The 24,670-nt window shown below is 45.6% G+C and overlaps 1 protein-coding gene across 3 annotated transcripts in view; it reads left to right on the top strand.

The window, feature by feature from the left end:
- The first annotated feature begins 882 nt into the window (after positions 1 to 882).
- bahd1 (bromo adjacent homology domain containing 1) overlaps positions 883 to 24,670 on the top strand; it is a 77,454-nt gene continuing 53,666 nt past the window's right edge. Inside the window, exons 1-2 of one of the 3 annotated variants that reach the window (XM_067991231.1) lie at positions 883 to 1,028; positions 1,333 to 1,589. The gene's annotated coding sequence lies outside the window, so the exon portion shown is untranslated. Of the gene's footprint in view, positions 1,029 to 1,072; positions 1,212 to 1,332; positions 1,590 to 2,353; positions 2,416 to 24,670 lie in introns of those variants that run through there. The other 2 variants (XM_067991230.1, XM_067991232.1) reach the window with 2 other exon arrangements.

The following is a 24,670-nucleotide window of genomic DNA, read 5'->3' as shown; positions in this document are numbered from 1 at the left end:
GACCAAAAGCTTAGCCAAAGATGTAGGTTTTTAGGAGGGTCTTAACGGAGGAGAGATAGGCAGAGAGGTTTATGGAGCGAATTCCAGAGATTACGGCCAAGACGGCTGAAGGCACAGCCGCCAATGGTGGGGTGAAGGAAGTGGGGGATGGGCAAGGGGCCAGAGTTGGAGGAACACAGAGATCTCGGAGGGTTGTAGGGCTGGAGGAGGTGACAGAGATAGGGAAGGGATTTGAACACAAGGATGAGAATTTTAAAATCGAAGCATTGCCAGACCGAGAGCCAATGTAGGTCAGCGAGCACAGGGGTGATGGGTGAACGGGATTTGGTGCGAGTTAGAGTATGGGCAGCAGAGATTTGGATGAGCTGAAGTTTATGGAGGGTGGAAGATGGGAGGCCGGTCAGGAGAGCATTGGAATGGTCGAGTTGAGAGGTAACAAAGACGTGGATGAGAGTTTCAGCAGCAGATGGGCTGAGGCAGTGGTGGAGATGGGCGATGGTACCAGAGGTGGAAGTAGGAGGTCTTGGTGATGAAGAGGCTATGGGGTCAGAAGCTCAGCTCTATATCAAATACGACATTGAGGCTGCTAAAGAATCTGGTTCATCCTGAGGCAGTGGCCAGGGAGGAGGATGGAATCAGTGGCTAAGGAATGGATTTTGTAGGGGGGCATCAGTCTGGAGGTTCAATGGAATCCGTTAACAGTTTATTGCATTGTCTTAAAGGGAGACCGCTTTCATATAGTAACAGTCATCTGGCACACTTTTATCTTTTTTGCTTGTTTTGGGAAAAGAGCCAGGAGAATCATGTGCCATTTTTATCATGGTGATGTCATGTACAAGTGACCTGATTATATGCTACGACACGTCGTGCGTTACAAACAAGATAAAAGAATTGCCAAACGTTCAAAGGCAGTGCCTTAGTTTTTTTTTGTTGGGTTTATCCTCTTCTCACTGACGTTTGCAAACTTTATCACTAATAATGAGCTCATGTTGATCGGAACAGCAAAAGATACACACTGGATAGAACAGGTAGAGACCGGTTTGCGTGTTTACTGCGTGTTAGGGGCGAAAGTGGGACAATCTGCTCTTGGCCGGTGTCTGGAGGTGGCGCAGTAACGCGAGCAGAGGCGTAGGGTTAGGGGTGGCTTCGAGTTGTCTTAACAGTTGAGTGGAAGTGATGCTCTGTCAACAATCACGTCAAGACTTTTCTAGGTAATTAACTTATTTTTGTGCAATTAATGGCGTATGTTTCCGATGCTGCCGGATGCATTCTTATTTGCAAATATTACTTTACTAGATTGCACTTTATTTTAATTTTATTTTTAATCTCTAGGTTCTTCGTCGCTCCGATAAGGGACGTGTGTACGTGTGCGTGATTTGCAGAATGTTGCTTTCCAGCTCCCAGCGAAGTCACGTTCCCGGAAGCGGACCATGACATGTTTTTTTTTTGTCGATTGCGATTAAACTCGTCCAGACTCTGAAGCTCACAGTCGCTTGGGGGAGGAGGAGGAGGGGGAAAGAAGAAGAATGTTCTCAAGATTGAACTGCGTGCTACGCCGCGTCTCAGCTGCTTGCAAACTTCGACACAAGGTACAGGTTCCACTTAAGTGATGCACTTTCTGATGGGTCCCCCTCCCCCCTTACCGCCATAGCAAAATTGCAAAAACAAAAACTGAAAAGAAGTCCGTCGGTCTGTCTTCTACTAACTCTCCTACTACTGGCTTAAGTGGAGAGCAAGTTTATATGTTTTTGTTTATAAATGCACGGTGTGTGGTATTTTAAATATTATTTCTCTGCTAACCAGAACGGTGCAAAAAAAAACTGCTCATTTCCTTCCTCCCTCCCTCCCTAAACGGATAGGAAGCACGTTGAAACCCGATTCTTTTAATCGGGAAGTGATCCCACTGATAAGCGATATGTTACTTGATTTTTTTTTTGCATTTTATTCCAGGAGGGGGACTGATCTTTTTAACCGGGGGAGAGGGAGGAGAGGAGGGGGGGGGGGGGGGCAGAGAGAGGAAGGAGGTGGCGGAGGGGAGAAGAGGTCATCTGCCCCTTTAAACATCTGCCGAATCCCACACACACACACACACACACACATCGTAGGGGTGCACTTTCTGCACATTCACACCTCTTCCCCTCTCCACTCCCAAGTGTCCCCGCCTCCTTCATTATTTATCCATTACCGCGGCCCATATGGCAACCGTTACTTTTACTTTTGTTATGCAAATTTAATTTTCTTTTGCACACGTAATATTGCCCACCAAAAAAAAAACAACATGGCGCAGGGCAAGCCGGAGCTGGGCTGAAAAGTTGCTGCTTTTTTTTAAAAAAAAAAAAAATTTATTTTTTTTTAAAAACAATATTCTTTCTACTGTTGGTTTGTGTGTGTCGTCTGCGAGCGCGAGAGCCCCACGTAAGTGTCAGCCTGTCAATCAGCGGCTCTAGGGCTGGCGGATGCCCGGGGATCTGGGCTCAGCGCGCGGCGGTCACTGGACGTGCGGTGCGGTGCGGTGGTTGGTACATCGGATGCACCGGCCAGAAAGGTTAATAGGGATGCACCGTACCCGCCGCAACGCGGATGCAATGCAGCGATCCGGGTGGATCGGAGCTCTTTTAAGTTGTTTTATTTTGAAGGAGAAGGATGCAATTTTTAAAAAAAATAAATAAGTGGCCGGGTGGTGGTGGTGGTTGTTGGATGGATGGATGGTGGGAGGGAGTGATTGACGGGCCGCGGCGCGCGCAGTGCCAGCTGGTCGCGGGCCCCCGGCCCCCCGGGCTCGAGCTGGCTGGGTGTCCCGGGAGCCCAGTGTTTACCTGAGTCGCCGCCTCCCTCACTCGCCCCCCTCCCTCCCCCTCGCCTTGTGTCGCAGGCCGAGTCTCGGACACCTGGCGTTGGCCCGGAGCTAGAGGCCGTCCCGCAGCCGGGTGAGGGAGTAGCGGGTGGGCCGTCATGACAGCAGGCCGGACTGTGAAGGGGAAGGGCAACCCCCCCCACACCTCCCCGCCCTTACTCCAGTGGCTACCGGAGCCCGGCCGGCCGACCGACCGACCCGCGCCATCTTCTGCAGCCCAACCGGGAGGAGAGGGGAAACTAGGGGAAAGAGAAGAAAGGGGAAGCGGGAACAAGGTAAAGAAGAGGAATTGAAAGAGTAGAAAAAGGGAAGGAGAGAAAGGAAGAGGATGAGAGGGAGGAAAGAAAGTGTGAGGAGGAGAGGGGATAGAGATGGGGCGAGGGAAAAAGTGAAAGGGACAGGAGGAGAGAAAGAAACAACCATGGAGAGGGGGAAAAAAGTGAAAGGAGACAAGGCATGAGGAAAAGCAGATCACAAGGAGAAAGAAAAGGGAGGAGAGGTGAAAGACAAAGTGAGGCAGTGAGGGAGAAATACATAGGAGGGGAAGGAGAGAGAGAGAGAAAGAGGAAAAAAACAAAGAAAACTGAGGAGAGGAAGGAAAGAGTCAGAAGTAAGGATAGAAAGGGGCTACAAAGGAAAAGAAAAGGGGAGTGAAGGAGGAAATGAAGGAGAGAAAGTGGTGACTGAGCTGGTAGGGGAGAGAGAAAGGGAAGGAAAGTTTTTTTTTAAATGGAAGAGGAGGAAAGGAGAATAAGATAAAAGGGAAAGGAACATGGAAGGGAGGTGGAGAAGGTAGATCATAAAGGTGAGGGGTGATGGGAGGAGAAAGTAGAGCAAGAAAGTGAGGGGAGAAAAAGATAGATAAATGGGGATACTGGAGTAGAGGGTGAGGAGGAAAGAGAGAAGGGTGAAGAAAGGGGAGAGTGGACAGGGGGAGCAATAGAGAAGGTGGGAAAGAGGGTTGTGGGTGTAAAGGAGATTTGGAGAGAATGAGGGAAAGTTGAGAGCATTGTAAGGAAGAGGAAGCCACTGAGTGAGGGGGAAAAATATGGGAGAGCAAGAAGGGGAGGAGAGAATGGTAGAGCAAGGTGAGGGAGTGTGATGTAAAGGAGAGGGAAAAGGAGGAAAATTCTAAGAACAAAGGAGAGAAGGTAATGGAGAAGGAAATTGAGGGATAAGAAAAGGGCAGATATAAAAGTTGGGAACAGGAGAGTGGGATGGAGCAACAGTGAAAGAAAGATAGATGAGAGTGGGGAGCTTGAAAAGAGGAAGACTAGGGAAGCAGGAGGGAGAAAGAGGTGCATGCCACAGAAGAGGGAGGAGATAAGATGGAAGGCAAAAGAATGGGGAGTGAGGAAGAGAAGATGAAGGAACAGAGTGGAGACAAGGTAGTTCAGATAAGAAAAGGTGGAGGAGGTAATTGGAAGAAAGGGGATAGGGAGTGGGGGAGGGAGGAAATGGGAGAGTGTGAGCAGAAGAAAAAGGGGGAGGGGTGGAGGATGGATGCCGTGAATTGAGGGAGTCAGCGAGAGAAGGAAAAAGGGAGAGGCAGAGAAGAGGGGAAGAGAAAGATTGCCAGGTGTGAGGGAGGGGTAAAGATAGAGAGGGGAGAGAAAGAGACTGCAAACGGAGAATGAGGAGAAAAGAAGGGATGGGAAGGACAAGAGGGAGTGAGGTAGAAAAAGATGGGAGGAGTGAACAAGGCAAAGAGGTGGTTGAGATCACGTATAGAAGGAGGGAGTATTAAGGCAGGAGAGGTGGAGTGAGGAAGAATGTTAGGGTAGGCAGAAGAAAGGGAAATCTAAAGAACAAAATGAGGAAAGAAATGGGCAAATGTATAGGAGGTGAGATGGAAAGGCAGGGGGATGAGATGAGCGGGGAGCAAGGAAGAACAGGTGGTGAGGGAAGCAAGGGGGAATGAAGCAAGAGGAGAGCAGAGGTAGAAAGGGAGGGAGGGAGAGAGGAATGGTTAAGAGAATGATGGAAAAGGTCTTTAAGGAAGGGAAAAGGAGACCGAGAGGGGAGAGGTTGGGGGGAGGAGAGGGTAATAATAGAAATTGAGCAGAGGATAGAAAGAACAGGATGGAAAGAAGAGTAGAGAGGAGGGAAGAGAGATGGAGCAGGAGTTGAAGGGGTCAGCAAAAGATGAGAAAATGAAAGATCAGCAGGAGAGAGACAGTGTGGAGGGAAGACATGGGAGAGGAAGGAGCTAGAGGAGGAGGGAAAAGGGAGAAAGTGAGTTAAGGGCTGATGTAGGGAAGGAGAAGTGAGGAATAGGAGAAGGAGAAAGATGAAGGATAGCAGGGAAGAGGAGAAAAAGACGGGGAAACTATGAAGAGGAAAGGGGGAGATGAGACCGGAGAGTGAATGAGGTCGAAAGTGAGGGGAGAGTGGGATGAGGGAGGAAAGAAAAAGAGGAAGGATTGTGAAAGAGATTGGAATGGTGAGAAGTAGAGAGAGAGAGAGAAAGATGGAAGGCGAAAGGATAAGTGGGACAGAGTGATGGGCAGGAGAGGAGTGATTTAAGAGGGGATAACGAAAAAGGACAGAGAGGGGGAAAGATGGAGTGAGACATTGAAGGAGAAGTGCAGAGCCACGAGGCTGTTGAAGGTCCGAGTTATGAGGGAAGACTGCACAATCTTCGGGTTTTTCAGCTTGGAAAGAAGGTGTATGAGGTGGCCTTATAGTGGTGTTTGATAGTGAATTGTATGGAGAAGGGAAATCTGAAAAATTACTTTAAATTATTGAGAAAAGGAGGAGGAAGAGTGCAGATGAACAGGCGAGGGGAAGTGGGGGCTGGGGAGAGGATTGGGGGGGCCAGGGAGAGGGAATGGAGGGTGACAGGGCAGAGGCACAAGGGGGAACAGCAGGGAGAGCAACAGCGTGAGACGGTGTGGGGATGTGAGTGAGAGATTGGGAAGGGAGGGAGTGTGTGACGGACATTAGGGGGAAGTGTGATGGCAGATTGGGGTGAGGGAGTTTCATATTGGCAAAACAGCGTAGGAGGGTAGAGTGCAATTTGGTGAAAGGAGCATGCAACAGATTGACAGTAGAGTGTATAAAGCCGGAAGAAAGTGTATGATGGTCTTGGAGTACCTTGTTTTAGTTTTGTGAACAAGGAATCCATAATATGCTTTTACTTTGTGTAATAGATGGAGGGTTGGGTGGACGACAGAGGGGAAGGGAGTAGAGGAGTTTGTGGGTTTTCTTCCTCCAGCGTGTTCCTGGAATACTAGGAATGTGTAGTAGAGAGATATAATATTGCTTGAGGTGTTGGAGCCTGGTCTGGTGGTGGGCAAACAAGCTGATCACATGCTGGGTGCGCTGAAGCCTGTGGTCCTTGGATTTGGGGTGTCGAAAGTGGTTATTGTATCAGTGGGAAGGTGTAGGTTGAAGACTGAGGGATCTGATGGCGGCGAGGACATTGAAAGCAGGATAATTCGACTGAAGCAGCGATGTTGTGGCTGAATTGAGGGCCAAAGCAAGAGTAAGCTAGAGTAGGTGCTGGTAGAGCATGAGTACGATGGGGTTGGAGGCAGGCAGAGAGACCAATTGATCAGAGGTGGCCTTTTAGGGACTGCAGAAGTGCTGTGGTCTTGTGATGGTGAGGTGAAAAGCATGGCCATGTAGTGAGTGGGAAGAGTATATGTGTTGAGTGAGGATGAGAATTTAGAAAAGAGCGACTATGGGAATGTAGGGGGAAGTCACCTGAGGGTGAATTGCAGCTTAGTGGAGAGATTAAGTAAGGATAATATGCAATAAAGTCACCAGAGTGCTTGGGAGGTTGCACCCCAGTGAGGACTTTGAAGATCTGGTAGGAGGGGACAATGAGGTTTGAAGTCTTCCAGTGAGAAGGTGACTGAGAAGTCAGGGTGAAGCTAAGGTGGGACCTGAAGAGTCATACAGCGACCATGATGATTTCGATGGGGAATATGTAGGCAGGCTGGACATCTTCGTGTTCAATGTCTTGAGTGGTTTACAAGAACGAAAGGTTGGAGGATGGGGCAAAAATGCTCCAAAAGTATTGTTGATGAGTCTTAGACAAGGATTTGAGGAGAGAGGAAGGTAGCAAGGTAAAGAGTTTTTAGAAGAGGGTTCCAAAGATCAGCTTTTAGTGGAGGAGAGCGATTAATATATAGTAAACTGGAGTTGGGGAGTGGAAGTTGCAAGTTGAGATATATTGAGTGACCTGATGGAGAAATTTTGAAAACCAGAACGTTGAAAGCAATGCATGGGAAGATGGACCACCAATGAGCTTAGCAAGGACATTGTAGAGGCTGTGGGTAGCAGAAAGAAAAGAAAGTGTGACAGAAATGGGGATGGAGACACATCGGAACATAAAAACAGGAGGAGGCCATTCAGCCCCTTGAGCATGTTCTGCCATTCAATTAGATCATAGCTGATCTGTATCTTAACTCCATCTACTTGCCTTGGCTCTGTAACCCTTAACCAACAAAAATCTAACCCTTACCCAACAAAAATCCATCAATCTCTGTTTCGAAATTTTCAATTGACACAGAAGAATCAGTGGAAGGAAAAGAAGAAAAAGACATGGGAGCAAATGCATGAGGGATGGTGTAGAATTGCCTCCCATCTACTTTGGACTAGATAGTCGAGTTTTGGAGTGTGCCGTTTTAGTTTGTGAATTATGAAGGGAACATTAAAACAAAAAACTTTTTCCCTCCTCTCATGCTTCCTGACTCTTTATGGCTCTTCACATGGAAGTGTTTTATAGTTTAGTGAAGTTTTATCAGTATTATGCTTCTACCCTTTCTCCTGCTATACCTTTGGCCCCTGTTCACGTTTGACTTAAGCAAAAGGTGACATTTGGGGAGAGAATGAAAAGTGATTGTATCAGAATGGGGGAAAAGTGAGGTGCACTCCTTTTCACTTGCTCTATCCCCATAGAAACTGGACAGAGACGGTGATGGCAGAGAGTGAGGTGAGAAGGTGACTGCACCGGAGAGGATGTGTAGTAGGATAGGTAGAGAAGAGTAAGTGAGAGAGAGTATAAGTCAAAATGAGAGAGGAAGCAGGTGGAGGTGCATAATGTGTGAGGGTAGAGGCAGGAATGGTGTATACAAGGGACTGTGACATTTGAAGAGGTGGACTGTATGAGGCTGAAAGGAGAAACAGGTTTAGATATAGTAGGGTTCCTCGCTAACTTTTTTGTGCCAGGTGATGGGCCTCATGGGATGAAAGCAAATTTGCCTTCGAGGGGAAAGTTGTGTGTAAAGTAATTTAACAGGATAAAAGTTTGGGAAAGAAGGAAGAAAGATTTTTATCTCCTGTGTGGAAGAGTTCACTCTGCAGATTACTGGCTTCTTGTGAACTGCCCACTATTTGGGGAGTAACTTATCCACCTGGACCTTTTGGATCCAGCTCTGGTACGTGCTTGCTGTATGTTGTTGACGTGCAATTCAGTTGTGGTAACAAAACAGGATGTTGGGAAAAGTGTTTTAAGAGCAGTGTTGACCTGTCTTCTGTACTTCCTGCTAACACTCCTGAGTATAAGCTGCTTTGTGTGCACTGGGTGGAGCTGGGACTGGCTACTCGAAATCCAGGCTAATCGGGTAGGGGATGCGATTGGGACAGAGGCTATAGAAAAGTCAGTTCATGGGACGCGCAAACGCTCTTGGACCAGAAGAGATAAGAGCTGCTGCGGAATCTGTCCAATTTGCCTAAAGTGGTTTCCTGCCTTTCAGTGCTTCTGGCAGGATGTAGGCTTTGGGCAGGATGAGATGTGGTGCCATACTGGCTGGGGACAATCACAGCTTGGGTACACCTCGTAAGTGGAGGGGGATTAGTATGTTTCTGATATCAGGTTCTGGGTGGGGGTTGTACTTTTGCCAGTGAGTGTCCCATTGATAGAATGCTGATTTTAAAAATTAGAGGTGGGCGGGGAAGCAAAGTTGTTTTCAAAGGACGAAGTGTGGTGCAGAAGTGATAACATTTTAGCTTCCCAAGAACAATGAACCCAAAGTTCGCCAAGATCTGATGAGTTGTGGGAGAGATGAATGCCTTATAATCACCCTGTGAGCTGTATTTCTGTTTTAATTTTCTAAGAGCTGTACTCTTGTGACCTTTTTTCACTCCGCATTAAGTGTTCTCCCCATCTCTTCTGGTGGTGTTGATCTCTTGGGTTTGGGGTTTCCCAGCATCAGTTGCCACCACTACTTTAGCCAATTACAGATCTTGGCAGAGTGTTATCAGGCTATTTGACCCTGGTGGGGGAGGGGACATCACATCACAGCTCAGCCTGGTCCTGCCTTCATTGGACAGATTCTAGTGGGGAGGAAGAGGGAGCGTCACTCGATTTACAATCAGCAACAGGAATGCTGGATAATTTTACTCTTTCCTAACCCAATGGTATTGAGGCCAATCGTAGAGCTTCAAATGCCCCCCCACCCCCCCCCCCGTGCCAGAACAGCCATGTCAGCACAGAGGAGAGAGAATGAGAATTGTACACTACTGATAAAGGTACTGCCTCCATCAAGGATACGGCTCTTGCATAAACTAGTGACGAATTACGAATTGTAAGAGTTAGTGATCAAGGCCATGATAAGAGATTTGTAAACAATTTTACAACACCAAGTTATAGTCCAGCAATTTTATTTTAAATTCACAAGCTTTCGGAGGCTTCCTCCTTCGTCAGGTAAACGATGTGATGAAGGAGGAAGCCTCTGAAAGCTTGTGAATTTAAAATAAAATTGCTGGACTATAACTTGGTGTTGTAAAATTGTTTACAATTGTCAACCCCAGTCCATCACCGGCATCTCCACATCATGATAAGAGATGAGAATTGAGGGGTGTGGGGGTTAAAGGTCAGATCACTGATCACAATTGAAGTCACCAGGAGGGCTAATGAGGGGGAATAAATTAGAGGCAGGCTGCCTCTTGTGCTCTTAGTTCTGCTTTGCTGTATTCAGCTCCACACAACACCCGCTTGATGCTGTTTATACAGTGCGCAGAAGTGTGGGAGACACAATTTAGCTGATTTTCACTGGACCTGTAAAACTGAAAGTGTCTAACTTGGTGGGGAGCTGTGGAATCTTGAAATGTGATTCAGCTGCAATCAGTAAAAAGAATTTACACTTTGCTGAATAGAAAGCAGATTATTGCCTGTCAGTTCATTTGTTTTAAATGGTGATTTTGTAGGTCTGTATGTGAAGACATGCTTAAATAATAACTGGATGATGCAGTGTGTTCGTGGGGTATAATGCTGTTGTATATATCATATACTCAGAAGTGCACAATGTATAACACTTCTGTGTATGATACAATGGGGATTGTAGTGAGTGTCTCACTCCTATCTGTTCTGTTCCATGCCCTTTCAGTATCACTTTATGTAACAGGATTGGACTTTGCTAATATATTGTATCGGACATTAAACTATGGATTGTGTGATGGGTTTGTTGCTTTGCAGTATGCCCCTATGGAGAATGCACAGGGGAAGTTTGCAGCATAGACTAGGTGACTGGTTTCCCTCAGAGCAAAAATCCTCAATATTGCAGTCTGTATGATCAGTTAAAATTACTCTTGAGGGAGACCTGCAAATCAGAATGTTCCAACAACAATTTAGCAAGAGATTGCCTCAGGGCAAGTGCTTAACATTGTCTGTAATTAGCTCCGTGCTAATCAGTGCTGTTTTACGGTGAATGAATGTGTTTGTGCGTGGTGCCGGGGGAGAATGCAGGAGAGATGATAAAAAGTAGGACTTGGTTTTGAAGATGTAGCCTGAGTCCTGAAGGTGTGACGAGATTAAACGTGGCATTGATTAGAAATAGCGAACTGTGCGTGTTGGGAGAAGGGTAAAGGGTACATCAAATAACAATATTACTGTAATCCCTTAATACAAAGAAATTACATCATGGAACCAGTTGGTGTTCACCTGCCACATGAATAGTGATCCTAATCCCGTGTCTACCTTGTTCCCATATCCCGTTATCGCCTTTCCTTTAACCACCTATCTAATTTTTAAATGTTGGCATGGTCTCTGCTTCAATCACTAATTCTGGTTGTGTACTTCACAGCCTCACAATCCTCCAAGAAGTTTCTCCTGCTCTCGGTTCTAAATCTCTGGAGAGTCTGAAGAAGCTGGGATTGCTCTCCTTTAGAGCAGAGAAGGTTAAGGGGAGATTTGCTAGAGATGTGCAAAATTATGAGGGGTTTTGACAAAGTGGATAGGGAGAAACTGTTTCCATTGGTGGGGGGGTCAGTAACCAGAGGACACAGAATTGAAGTAATTGGCAAAAAAATCCAGGGGGAAATGAGGATAATTTTCTTTATGCATAGAGTTATGATTTGGAATGCAGTGCCTGAAAAGATGGTGGAAGCAAATTCAGTATTTACTTTCAAAAAGGAATTGGATATATACTTGAAAAGGAGAAATTTGGGGAAACAGCGGGGGAGTGGGACTAATTAGATAGCTCTTTCAAAGAGCTGGCATAGGCATGATGTGCTGAATGGCCTCCTTCTGTGCCATATGATTCCATGATTGCATTTAATCTTCTATTTCTGTGACTGTGTGGTTAGCAAACCTCCACACTTAAGATCCACCAAGTAGCTGTCTTAGCGTTAGGTTTCTTACTTTGTAATAAAAGCCTAAGCACAAGTGGAGCATTTAAACCAGAGTCTTAAACCCCGGGATTGTTGCTGGTGTTAATCTGCTTAGCTTTAGGGGTTAACCTGCTCAGGGAATTTTTCAGTTCCTTTTATTGTAATGCCTTCGTTAAGACATATGAACGATTGAACTTTGTATGTTGAACTTTGGGTAATGATCCCGAGCCAGGTGGGACAATTCGTTTTTGGACCCAAAAATAGTTTATCCTATATTGTGTGTAAATAATCGGAGAATTAAGCAGAGGCATATATGCTGTTGATAATGCCAGACTATTCTTCCTATTTTACATTTGTAAATGAGCTTGCAATCCATATCCAAAAACTTAGAGCCAAATAAGTGTTAGGTGTTTTTTTTTAAAAAGAAGTCTTGCAGCGCTATGTCAGAATTGAGATGCAAATTTCTCAAGGTCAGTGCTTCATTTTGATTTTTATTCCCAATGTCTTTTGGATAAGTTGTTAAACCTGTTCTGATGGACATAAAAATGGCACTGTTTGAAGAAGAGCAGGGAGTTCTGTGTCCTGGCAAACATTCTTCCCTCTGTTAACGTCGCCAAAAACGGATGAATTGGTTATAATATAATTTGCTGTTTGTGGGATCTTGCTGTGTGCAAATTGGCTGTTCTGTGCCTACATAGCAATGACCGTACTTCAAAAGTAATTTGTTCGCTGTGAAATGCTTTGAGACATCCTGAGGATGTGATGATGAGTTATGTAAATGCAAGGTTTGTTCTTTTGCTTAACTTTGGTGGGCAAATGTGCCGCATCTGATACGATACTGAGCTAAATGGACAATGCAGGTTCCAGGTTTCAGCCCTGCTGTGTGCTGAATTAGCTGATTTCAGCAGGCCTGAAGGTGCTATCTGTTCAAGTGCCATTGAGATAGGGAGAGTGGGGGAACAAAATCAGCCAGGCTTTTGACTGGTTGCTGTCCAGTGATCCTCTGCTGGAATGAGCTCGGTGAAGGGCGCAGGATGAGGATAGAGTTGACCTCCGATGCGATGTAGTTGAATAGCCTGCTGGTAGCGTATTTTTTTTTGTCCAGAAATTTTGAATTATCCAGTGCTTTGAATTTTAATAAAAGAGCACGAGATGTTTTTTCCCACTGAATTTGGATTATATGATTATGAACTGAGAAGTAGACTGTATTACCCAGACTCTCAGGAAGAAAGACTATTTGAACAAGATGTTGGAGAGCTGCTGGCACCTGAGGAACTATACTCCAGTGTGGTTTGTACCTTCAGGAGAGAAGAGAGAGAAAAACCTGTAGACCTGAATACAGAGACGTCAGTGTATTCTCAAGCCATAGCTGATGTAATATTTACGATTTAAAAAAAATCTTTTTAAGATCTACGGTGTGCTGGTATGTTGTGTTCCTGCCGAGCATGCATGGCACATCTTCTTCTGATTTAATCGATAGTGACACAGCCACTCTCTGGATCTACCTAGCTTGCCTGACCTTGTTTAAAGGCAGACATCGACATTCCTGTGTTACTATACCGAGGAAATGTTGGGTCGTCGATGGCAGCTTGAGCTGGTTTTTAAAAGGATAGTTTCAGTGCCTGGTTAATGCTGAGCAGATTTGATTGTCAGGTGGGCTGAAGAGATTTGCAAACTTGGCGAGATGAGTTCCTTCAGAAGTGGTTTTTGTCTCGAGTTTCACTGTTAGTGTGACACCACGCTACTGAGTCTGCAGCAACGTGAGAGCCTCTTGAGCTGTGCTGAAGGGATTGTTTGTGTGTGTGTGTGTGTGTGTGTGTGTGTGTGTGTGTGTGTGTGTGTGTGTGTGTGTGTGTGTGTGTGTGTGTGTGTGTGTGTGTGTGTGTGTGTGTGTGTGTGTGTGTGTGTGTGTACACACACACACGAAGGACAGAAATGTTAGGTTCTTGGCGCTCTTCTACCCTGTTGGCTCAGTGTCCACCTCTGGTTACTAGGGGTAACGCTGAGGCCTAGTTGAAGGTGGTAAGCCTTCGGTGGCACGTGCTCTGGTGCACAGTATTGCTTTGAAATTCTTGGATTCACTCAGTCTTACAACTTTACATTGACCCTGCAGCAATTGTTAGTTGCTAACTCTATAGTAGAAACCCTGGAGACCTCGCCATCATGCCCCAGAGGTTTATTTGGAGCGTGCTTAATGTGCTGAAGCAAGCTCACTGCAGATTATCTAATGGATTGTGTTGACTAACTTTCAAGGGAGCTGAGGCTTCCATCCTGATTGACCGTCTGCCAGCTAGTAAAGAAAGACTTGTGTTCCTATAGCACCTTCAGGACCTCAGGGCGTCCTAAAGCGCTTTACAGCCAATGAAGTACTTTGAAGTGTAGTCACTGTTGTAATGTAGGAAACACGGCAGCCATCACACACAAACTGCAATGTGATAATGACCAGATAATCTGTTTTACTGATGTTGATTGATAAATATTGGCCAAGAGAACTCCCCTGCTCTTCAAAATAGTGCTGTGGGATCTTTTACATTCACCTGAGAGGGCAGACGGGGCCTTGGTTTAACGTCTCCTCTGAAAGAAGGCAGCGCAGCTCGCTCTTGGTACTACACTGAAGTGTCAGCCTGGATTCTGTGCTCAAGCTGGAGTGGGGCTTGAACCCACAACTTCCTGACTCAGTGGCGAGAGTGCTACCCACTGAGCCTCAGCTGACACCTGATAGTTGCAAGGGTTATAGCGGGTACGTGACCCCATTCCATTCTACTCCTGGTCAGCAGGGTTACACTGCTATGCTGTGATCCAATGCAGTCTATTCTGCTCTTCGCCAGCCGAACTACACAATCCAGTCTAATTTACTCTTGTTGAACAGGGTTAAGCAATCAGCGCACTCAAGCGATCTGTATTTTAAAATTTAAAAAAACATTTTTTTCTAAAGAAATGTGTAGATAAATTTACCAAGTCATGGCTTGCAAGCTGAGCTCTAGAGGGACTCAGCTGGAATTCCTGTGTAACCAAGGTTTGGCAGAGCCGGACCACAAAGTTTGTGTAATGAGCCCTTTAACTCTAGCTGGCCTCTCAAATTCTCAGACCTGTATCCTGGGTAGGTGTATTGAAATTTGTGTGCATCTATATATAGTGTGGAGAGGGGCTGGGATTAGATTAGCACTAAGACACAACGTTGCCTTGGTATTGTGGTATGGCATACACCAAGACACATAGACCATGGCAAAGAACTCGACAATTTGAAGTACATTAGATTAAAGTGACCGGTTTCAATTTGCTGAGGTTTTTTAAAATAAGAACTTTGCAGTCGAAAAGCAACCCGACAAAACTAATTTTTCAGGAATAAAGGCGATTTTCTTCTTGTGTAGATGCTTTCTTCCCCCCCCCCCCCCCGCCCTCTCAGTGCCACCCTAGCTGTCAAGAAGGTAGATGGGCAACTGTTCCCAGGCCTACATCAACGGTGCTTTGAGATTGATAGCTAGGAATCGCCTGAGAGGTCCGAAGTGACTCTTGCTCTGTTTGGCATCTGTAACAGTCTTGTTGAGGTCAGGAACTCAGCAGTTGAGGTACCATGGTCATGAGCCTGGTCTCTCTCTCGTTCTGAGACATGAGCTTCTGAGTTGTGAACATTTCATTCTGAAGGGTGGGTGGTGACCGTTGACACCAAAGGCCTGAGCTCAGTTTTAAACATTTCTAAAACAAAATACTCCCCTTCGAGTTTTTCGGATGAGACGTTAAACCGAGGCCCAGTCTGCCCCCTCAGGTGGACGTAAAAGATCCCATGGTACTATTTTGAAGAGCAGGGGAGTTCTCGTGATGTCCTGGCCAATATTTATCCCTCAACCAACATTATTAAAAATTATCTGGTCATTATCTCATTGCTGTTTGTAGGACCTTGCTGTGCGCAAATTGGCTACTGCATTTCCTATATTACAAATGACTGCACTTCAAAAGTACTTGGTGTACAGAACTTTCTCTTTTTTTTCTTTTTGCTCGATCGCTGTCTCGTGCTCGCTCACTTTCTTTATTCACATTCATGCTAGTGTAATTCTGTATTTTCTTTTTGGAGGTTTTTGTCACGCTGAGTACGCTTGAGATCTGTGTTGTGAAGCCAGTCACATGGGTAGACTTAGCGAGAGGCTTTGCTTGTAGAAACGAGCACCACCAGACCAGTTCTGTTCTGGGCGTGAATTAATTTGGGAATACTGAAACTTTGTTAAATTCTTCAGAGATGAGCTCTGCAAATATTAATTTTTAAATCATAATATGGGGAGGTTATTGTAGCATGGGTTCCGTGCGTAGTGTTGGTTTGTCATTCAGACACTGTCATCTGGTGCAAAATTATTAGTCTGTACAGAATCGATTTTCTACAATGTTTGTTTTCAGTTGTGAAAGTTGTCTGGATTCTGAATGGCTGGGTGTTTCCTAGTTTCTGTGTGGTCCGCTTATCCTGATGTAAGGTGGTCTGTTCCTGGAGGATGTGGGCTAGGTAAGCTAAAGCCACATTAGATTGGAGACTCCCAAAGGATGAGATCATGTGATGTGGGGGTGAGCTCATGCGAATGCAGATCAGCTCTGTGAATGGAGAGTTTGTGAGTTCCTGCCCATGTGTCCCAGTGCGTGAGACCACTTTACACAGATAGACCCTTACCCATCTGTCCCAGTGTGAGAGAGAGATTACTCGACACAGACCCTTACCCATCTGTCCCAGTGTGTGAGATCACTACACCGATCCTTACCCGTATGTCCCAGTGTGTAAGATTACCCGCAGGGGTTTGTATAGTTCAGTAATGCTGTCACTAGGATTTCAGTAAAGTGCAATGCTGGGTGTATAATGTTTTTGTTCTGTTTACTTGACATGTGAGGACCATCAAGGAGTGCAGTTGTACAGCTTTGCCCTTTCAAACACAGGTTGTGTCTGCAGAGAAACCTTTGACCAACATAATCCTCGGCTGGAATACTAGTGGTTATTGTTGGTGGTGTTGGGTATTTAAAGTGATGAATTAACGGTATTGCAAAGGAGAGTAGTGTTCAACGTTAAAGCATGTTTTCTAAAGCATATGTGTCAATATACTAAATGAGCCAAATGACAAGGGATCAGGAGGGGTGGGGTGGGAATGGAATAGCCAGCTTTCTGTCTATTCTGGCTACTGTGCAGAGTTTGGTTAAGTGATCTATTGCGTGGTTACCTGAGCTGCGCACACTGAGGACTCAGCATCTTCTCTGGAATGATTTTAAATGCAGCATAGCAAAATATGATCTAAAACCTTTACATGGCGCACGGAGGTGGTTTCTTGGGCTGCTGTGGGATGTGATAAATATCTGTTGGGCTGACTGGGTAATTTGGTGATGGCGCATCGATAAGTGGGCTCTGGTCAGCTGGTGAGTGGCGATATTTATTACCATCACAATGCTGCCCAGGATATGCAATTTGCCCTCATTTGGAGAGCAGTTCCTACATTGACAAATGGATTTGGTTGACTAACTGAACAGCGTAAAGCACTCAGCTAAAGCTGTACGGCAGCTTGGTAGCATGTTATAAAATGGCGTTTCTAAGGAAAGAAAGAACTTGCATTTATATAGTACCTTTCACGACCTCAGGACGTCCCAAAGCACTTTACAGCCAATGAAGTACTTTTCAAGTGTAGTCACTTGTAATGTAGGAAATGAGGCAGTCAATTTGCGCACAGCAAGGTCCCACAAACAGCATTGTCATAACCAGATAATCTGTTTTTGTTGAGGGACAAATATTGGCCAGGACACTGGGGAGAACTCCCCAGCTGTTCTTCGGAATAGTGCGGCGAGATCTTTTATATCCACCTGAGAGAACAGATGGGGCTTTGGTTTAATGGCACGTCTGACAGTGTAGCACTCTGAGTACTGCACTGGAGTGTCAGCCTAGATTATGTGCTCATGTCCTGGAGTGGGACTTGAGCGCACAACTTTCTGACTGAGGCAAAAGTGTGACTGACCTAAGCCATGGCTGAGAAGCCCAATAGGGTAGATTCTGAGCTCTTTGGTCTGGGCAAACAGAGGGGTCATCGTGCAGAGGGGCCAAAATGTGCTTTCCCCTTGAACAATATTTAGTGGCCTGGAGGTGGAGGTTGTGTTGTTAGCTCCAGTCGCAATTTTGTTGTGGGGGCAAATCAGAAAGTAAGCGACGCATTCAATTCTTGGTTCTCACCTGAAGGCTAACATTTTCAAGCAACTTACTGACCTCTAAGCTACAGTTACTGGGGTTCCCACAGGGAGCGCTTAGAACGTAAGAAATAGGTGCAGAAGCAGGCCTCTCAAGCCTGCTCCGACATTCAACTCCACTTTCCTGCTCGATCCCCATATCCCAAATTGCTTTGAGCTATAGTCTTAAAGGGACAGGCCACATTAGCAACTAAACGTCACAACCATACTCCAGATCCCCAGGCTGTCTGGAATCTCCCTTGGTATTTCTCACATAGTTAGAAAGAAACTACAATTGCATGCCCAGCAGAGAGACAGGATGCAGAGAAGGGGGTCTTTTGAGTAATTGGGCAGACAAATGACCAATGAGAAATGTGAAGTGTCAGCCTTGGCTCAGTCAGTGGAACTCTCTCCTCCGAAGTCAGATGGTTGTGGATTCGAGTCCCACTCCAGAGATTTCAGCACATAATCCCGGCTGACATTCCCATTGCTACACTGTTGGCGGTGCCATTTTTGGGATGAGACTTTAAACCGAAGCCCCGTCTGCCCCCTCAGGTCGATGTAAAAGATGCACAGCAGCTACTCACCAAGGCTTCTCCGACCGTACTTCTCAAACCCGCGACCCCTACCACCTAGAAGGACAAGGGCAGCAGGTACATGGGAACAACACCTGCACATTCCCCACCAAGGCAGGCACCATCCTGAATTGGAAATATATCGCCGTTCCTTCATCACCGCTGGGTCAAAATCCTGGAACTCCCTACTTAACAGCACTGTGGGAGAACCTTCACCACACGGACTGCAGCGGTTCAAGAAGGCGGCTCACCACCACCTTCTCGAGGGCAATTAGGGATGGGCAATAAATGCCGGCCTTGCCAGTGATGCCCACATCCCGTGAATGAATTTTTAAAAAAAAATAATCCCATGGCACTATTTTGAAGAAGAGCAGGGGAGTTCACCCTGGTGTTCTGGCCAATATTTAGCCCTCAACCAACAACTAAACCAGATGATCTGGTTATTGTGGGGCCTTGCTGTGCACAAATTGGCTGCTGCATTTCTTGCATTACAACAGTGACTACACTTCAAAAGTACTTCATTGGCTGTAAAGTGCTTTGGGATATCCTGAGGCTAGGTAAGGGCCTCTTGTATAAATGCAAGTTCATTCCTTCTTAAAGTAGTGCATGTTATCGAGAGGGGAGGAGGGATCTGGGTTCTAAGTATACAATGGATAGAATAGAATGAGCGCGCAGACATTAGAGGACCTGGGATAATTGCAATCATTGCTTTCAATTGTCTATTGTAAACAATTTTACAACACCAAGTTATAGTCCAACAAATTTATTTTAAATTCCACAACCTTTCGGAGGCTTCCTCCTTCCTCAGGTGAATGGTGTGGATTGCTGTGACCACAGTACAATTATGCAGAGGTTATACACTAAGACTACAATACACAGGGCAGACCCAGTGTTGTTCTGGTCAGCATGTAAAGATACAGAGAGGAACAACTGAAGTGATTGTAAGTGTACGAAGAAAGATGAGAGAATTTTGATCTCTACAGTCTAGAAAGAAGGTGGTTAAAATACTAAACGGTGTATGCATGTAAAATATGTGATAAATTTACAAGGGTTTTATGAGCAATTCTTAAATTTCAGGATTGATGAACATTTGGAATAAGTTGCAGGCAGATTAAGGGCAAAAACAGTTTATTTCAAACTGCGATAGAGAGTTGTGGTGTTGGTGGGCTGTGACGACCTCTTGTCCATGACTTTTCTGGAGAGCTTTGACAGTTGCCTGCACTGTTTCACGGACCAGTCGGTCTTCAGCTACTGATGTAAGCGTGAGGTGGTTAATAGGGGAGGAGTGGCGATTAACTTCAGCACCCACTGGATTAGTTAATGTGTCCTGCCGGTTGGTAATGGTGTGTGGTGTTGATGTTCGGTGTTAGCTTGGCTGAGTTGGGAGCACTCTCTCCTGAGTGAGAAGGTTGTGGGTTCAAGTCCCACTCCAGGATTTGAGCACAAAGAAAACTGACACTTCGGTGCAGTATTCAGGGAGTGCTGCATTGTCAGAGGTGCTGCCCTTCATGTGATGTTAAAGCGAGGCACCATCTGCTTGTTCAGTTGGAGGTTAAAGAAAGACTTGCATTTCTGTCACACCATTTACAACCTCAGAATGCCTCAAAGCATTACAGCCAGTGAGGTACTTTTGAAGTGTAGTCATTGTTGTAATGTAGAAAAAGTGGCAGTCAATTTGCGCACAGCAAGATCCCACAAAAAGCAATGTGATAATGGCCAGATAATCTGTTCTGGTGACTTTGGTTGAGGGATAAATATTGACCAGGACACCAGAAACAACTTCCCTGATAGTGCCATGGGATCTTTTACGTCCACCTGAGAGCCACGGCTGATCCATTATTCAAAGAGCAGGGAGTTGTCTACCTCCTTCAACCAATGCCACAAAAAAATAGATTTCATTATTTTCATGATTCATTCCTTGATCTTTCACTGTGCAGTTGTTCAGTTTATTAAAACGGTCAAGTTTTTCTTTGGCTTTTGAAGGTGGTGTTGCCTGGAGATCATGATGTTCTCTGAAGTCTGAGGGAGAGGAGATTGAAAAATTGCCCGTTAAGTGAATGGAAGCCAGAGTGAGGTGTGAGGAGGTTAAGTTGGTGGCTATGTCAGCAAAGCTACTTTTATCCTCCTGCACCAAAATAAACTTGGCAAGACCCCGGCGGATCAGTTAACGTTTATCTTGGTGTTGCTGGCGGCTGCCTGCGATTGGTGAGCAGGTGGTTCTACCACGGCAGTATAAAAGCAGCTCATGACTGTTCGCGCTGGTGCCTGCTTGCTCTATGCCTAGGATGCTAATGGATTTATATAGCACTGTTTACCACCTCAGGATGTCCCAAATTGCTTCACAGCCAATGAAGTACTTTTGAAGTGTAGTCACTGTTGTAATGTAGGAAATGCAGCAGCCAATTTAGGCACAGCAAGGTCCCACAAACAGCAAAATGATAACCAGATAATCTGTTTTTCGGTGTTGGTTGAGGGATAAATATTGGCCAGGACACTGCGGAGAACTCTACTGTTTTTTTGAATAGTGCCATGGGATCGTTTACATCCGCCTGAAAGGGCAGACGGGGCCTTGGTTTAATGGGTATTCTGATAAACGGCACCTCCAACTGTGCAGCACTCCCTCAGTACTGCATTGGGAGTGTCAGCCTGGATTATTGTGCTCAAGTATCTGGAGTTGGACTTGAACCCACGACCTTCTGATTCAGAGGCGAGAGCACGACCCACTGAACCACAGCTAACAGTTAAATCAACCTGCCTCAATAACATTGAGGGCATAACGAAAGGTCATTCATCTCATCGGGTCTGTTCTTTCCACTCTCAGGCACAATCTACCACTATTGGCTTTATTCAACTAGTTTCATATCCAGATGGAAACTTCTGAGACTGGAACAAATTCCCCCCCTGAATAGAGTAGTGGATAAATGTCAAACTCCCAGCAAAAGTTGTTGATACTGAGTTTGTTTAGTTTCTCTAGGTGAACAGATGATGTGGCTTTGATTGAGCCCAACGTTATTGGGATAAGGATAGACATACATGCTGTACACAACACAGTGGTCCAGTGTTGGGACAAGAGAACTTGCATTGAATATTAGAACACAGAAACATGCTGCAGCCATCAAGTCTGCACTGGTATTTTTCTGAATTCCTTGTTCCCGATACCCTTAATCTTTTTCAAGCAATTGTCCAATCCCTTTATTTAAAAAAAACATGGTCTCTGCTTCTTCTCTCTCTCTCTCTCTTGTATTTTCTTTCTAACCTGGCCTTTTAATTCTTTTTATGATTATCTTAAATTTGGGCCCTCTCATTACCACCTCACTGACCAGTGGAACCAAACTCTCCACTTACCCCGGAGGTCATGGGTTCAAGTCCCACTCCAGATACTTGAGCACATAATTCGGGCTGACACTCCAGTGCAGTACTGAGGGAGTGCTGCACTGGTCGGAGGTGCTGTCTTTTGAATGAGATGTTAAACCGAGGCTCCGTCTGCCCCCTCAAGTGGGTGTTAAAGATCCTGTGGCATTATTTTAAAGAAGAGCAGGGGAGTTCTCCCCTGGTGTCCTGACCAATATTTGTCCTTCAACCAATGTCACTAAAACAGATGATCTGGTCATTATCGCGTTGCTGTTCGTGGGATCTTGCTGTGTGCAGACTCGCTGCTGTGTTTCCTACATTACAGCAGTGACTACATGTCAAAATTATTTCATTGGCTGTGAAGCGCTTTGGGATGTCATGAAAGGCGCTATGGAAATGTAAGTTCTTTCTTTCCTCCTCATAATCCTTCATAAACTTGAAGGGTTGTGACAGGACACCCCTCAACTGTACAAAATTCCCCAACTTTTCAAGTCACTCATAATAACTCGCTCTTCATCCCTGGTTACATAATCTGGAAAGATTTGAATAAAAGAAGCTTGAGGCTAGATACTGTGAATTTCCCTCCATATAGCTTATGGGGGTCAGGAAGAAATTCTTCAGAAATTTCCCACTGGATATGAAACTAGTTGAATAAAGTTGATAGTGTTAGATTGTGCCTGTGTGTGGAAAGAACAGGCCTGATGAGTTGAATGACCTATCATTATGCCCTTGCTGTGCTGGGCCTGGTACTAAAGGATTGCGTTAGCATTTGGCTTAAATGGAAGAGGCTGTGTTTGTTAAGTGGGACTGTGCTGAGTTTGCTGTAAATGGGTGTACTCCAGTCACAGTGACTCTGCAATCACTGAAGTTTAGAGCATGGAACAGAGCCAAGGATGCTTTGAGCTGGGGGTAGAACGGAGTGCTGCGTTGGAAACTTCATGGGTCCTGCATCGAGTAAATATTCCAGAAGGGTTAATTAAACGGAGATCAGGAGGAAAAGAATTCACTCCCTATCTCTGTGTAACCTCTGAGATTTCTCTGCTCCTCCAATTCTGACCTCTTGCGCATTCCCCGGTTTTCTCCACTCCATTATTGGTAGCCGTGCCTACAGCTGTCTAGGCCCTAAGCTTTGGAATTCTCTCCCGAAACCCCTCTACCCTTCCTCCTTTTAAAGATGCTCCTTAAAATTTACCTCTTTGACCAAGCTTCTGGTCACCTGTCCTAATATCTCTGTGACTTGTCAATTTTTTTTCTGATTACGGTCCTGTGAAGCGTTTTTACTAAGTTCAAGATGCTATATAAATGCAGTTTGTTGTACTGTAGGTCCACGCAGAGTTCTTAACTAAAGGGTTTATTTTTTGGCTGAAGCAACCCGCTGTTATTAAACTTCAGCTCTTTTTTTAAAAAGAGCGTCATCTGTGTCTCAGTGGGTAGCACTCTTGCCTGTTTGAGTCAGAAGGTTTTGGGCTCAAGCCCCACTCCAGAGACGTGACCCTTCAGTGCAGCACTGAGGGAGTGCTGCACTGTCGGAGGTGCCGTCTTTCAGATGAGACGTTTAACCAAGACCCTGTCTGCCCTTTCAGGTGGACGTAAAAGATCCCATGGCACTATTTGGAAGAAGAGCAGGGGAGTTCTCTCCAGTGTGCTGGCCAATATTTATCCCTCAACCAACACCACTAAAACAACGCAAATTGGCTGCTGCGTTTTCCTACTTTACAACAGTGATTACACTTCAAAAATGACTTAATTGGCTGTGAAGTGCTTTGGGACACCCTGAGCTAGTGAAAGGTGCTATATAAATGCAAGTCTTTCTTAAAATCATCGAGTAGTTCAATTTTCCAAAGCCGTGGGTCACAAGGCCATCTGGTTTCTCTCAGCTGGAGGGAAGAAGGGAAGTTTGGCAGAGGGTAAACACTCCTGCAAGTTGTGATTTAATTCCAGGAACCTGCGTCAGTGTAATTAAAGAAGATCCCTCGACCAGATACTAGGTGTGAGGAAGGGGAATTCAAAGAGCGGTCTGCCCACATCTGGAGAGTCCCTTTTAATGCAGTAATTGTTTAAATAGAAAAGAAAGCCTAGGGGGGAGTATATTCTCCGATTGAATTTCGCACCCAACGCCTCATGTTGAAACCTTGCAATTAACTATATTTTGCCATTATTAAAATAACTAATCGTTCTCCCGCGCCTTTGCTAATGGGTAGTTGGCAACTGAGGTGTTGTGTATAAAATACCTGAACTAGGCTGATGTCGCCACTTCAGTTCTTGTCCAGGCCTTCCAGTGATCTGGCGAAGGCTTAGTTTATCCATCGAGACAGGAGTTGGTTGGGGGTGTGGGACTTTGAGGCCGAGAGAGGACTAGCTTTGGTGTTGGTGCTGCTGCTGCTGCTCGTTGAGTACCTTTATACTTTTTGGATGGGGAGAATGCAGCAGGCCGGGGGAGACGTCTTTGCCTCCTTTTTCTCTTTTATCGGCTGCTTTTCCCTTGCACCTTGGCTGGTCCCTCATTTTCTGTTTCTCTTTGCTCTCTCCTCGCGCCTGTTACTCATCTGACTGTGTGTCTCTCTTCCCCTCCCCCTCGTGCGTGTGCTGTTGCTTTTTCACTACACTTGATACTTTCTCCGATCTTCCAGTGACCCCTGACCCCCTGAATCATTTTCCTTCAATGATTTCCCACTCCCCAAGGGCAGAAATGGCTATGCCCGCCCAGTGCGGAATAACATTTTATGTGTTTGGGTGAAAGAAAGAAAGGACTTCTATTTATACAGCGCCTTTCACAACCTCAGGATTTCCCAAAGTGCTTCACAGCCAATGAAGTACTTTTGAAATGTCGTCACTGTTGTAATGTAGGAACTCTGCAGCTGATTTGTGCACAGCAAGATCCCACAAACAGCAATGAGATAATGACCAGATAATGTGTTTGTGATGTTGGTTGTGGGATAAATATCAGTCCAGGACACCAGGGAGAACTCCCTTGCTCTTCGAAAAGTGCCGTGGGATCTTTTACGTCCACGTGAGAGTGCAGACGAGGCCTCATCCGAAACACCACACCTCTGACAGTGCAGCACTCCCTCAGCCTTTCTTCACTGGCTTCACTGGTGTTTAAACTGAGTGCATACATCTCTTGAGAGCCCCATGGCAATTGTGTGGTCCT

Source organism: Heptranchias perlo, chromosome 10, assembly GCF_035084215.1.
Source record: "Heptranchias perlo isolate sHepPer1 chromosome 10, sHepPer1.hap1, whole genome shotgun sequence".
NCBI classification, from domain to species: domain Eukaryota; kingdom Metazoa; phylum Chordata; class Chondrichthyes; order Hexanchiformes; family Hexanchidae; genus Heptranchias; species Heptranchias perlo.
The sequence above is the reverse complement of the archived record's forward strand: the minus strand, read 5'-3'. Positions and strand labels throughout refer to the sequence as shown.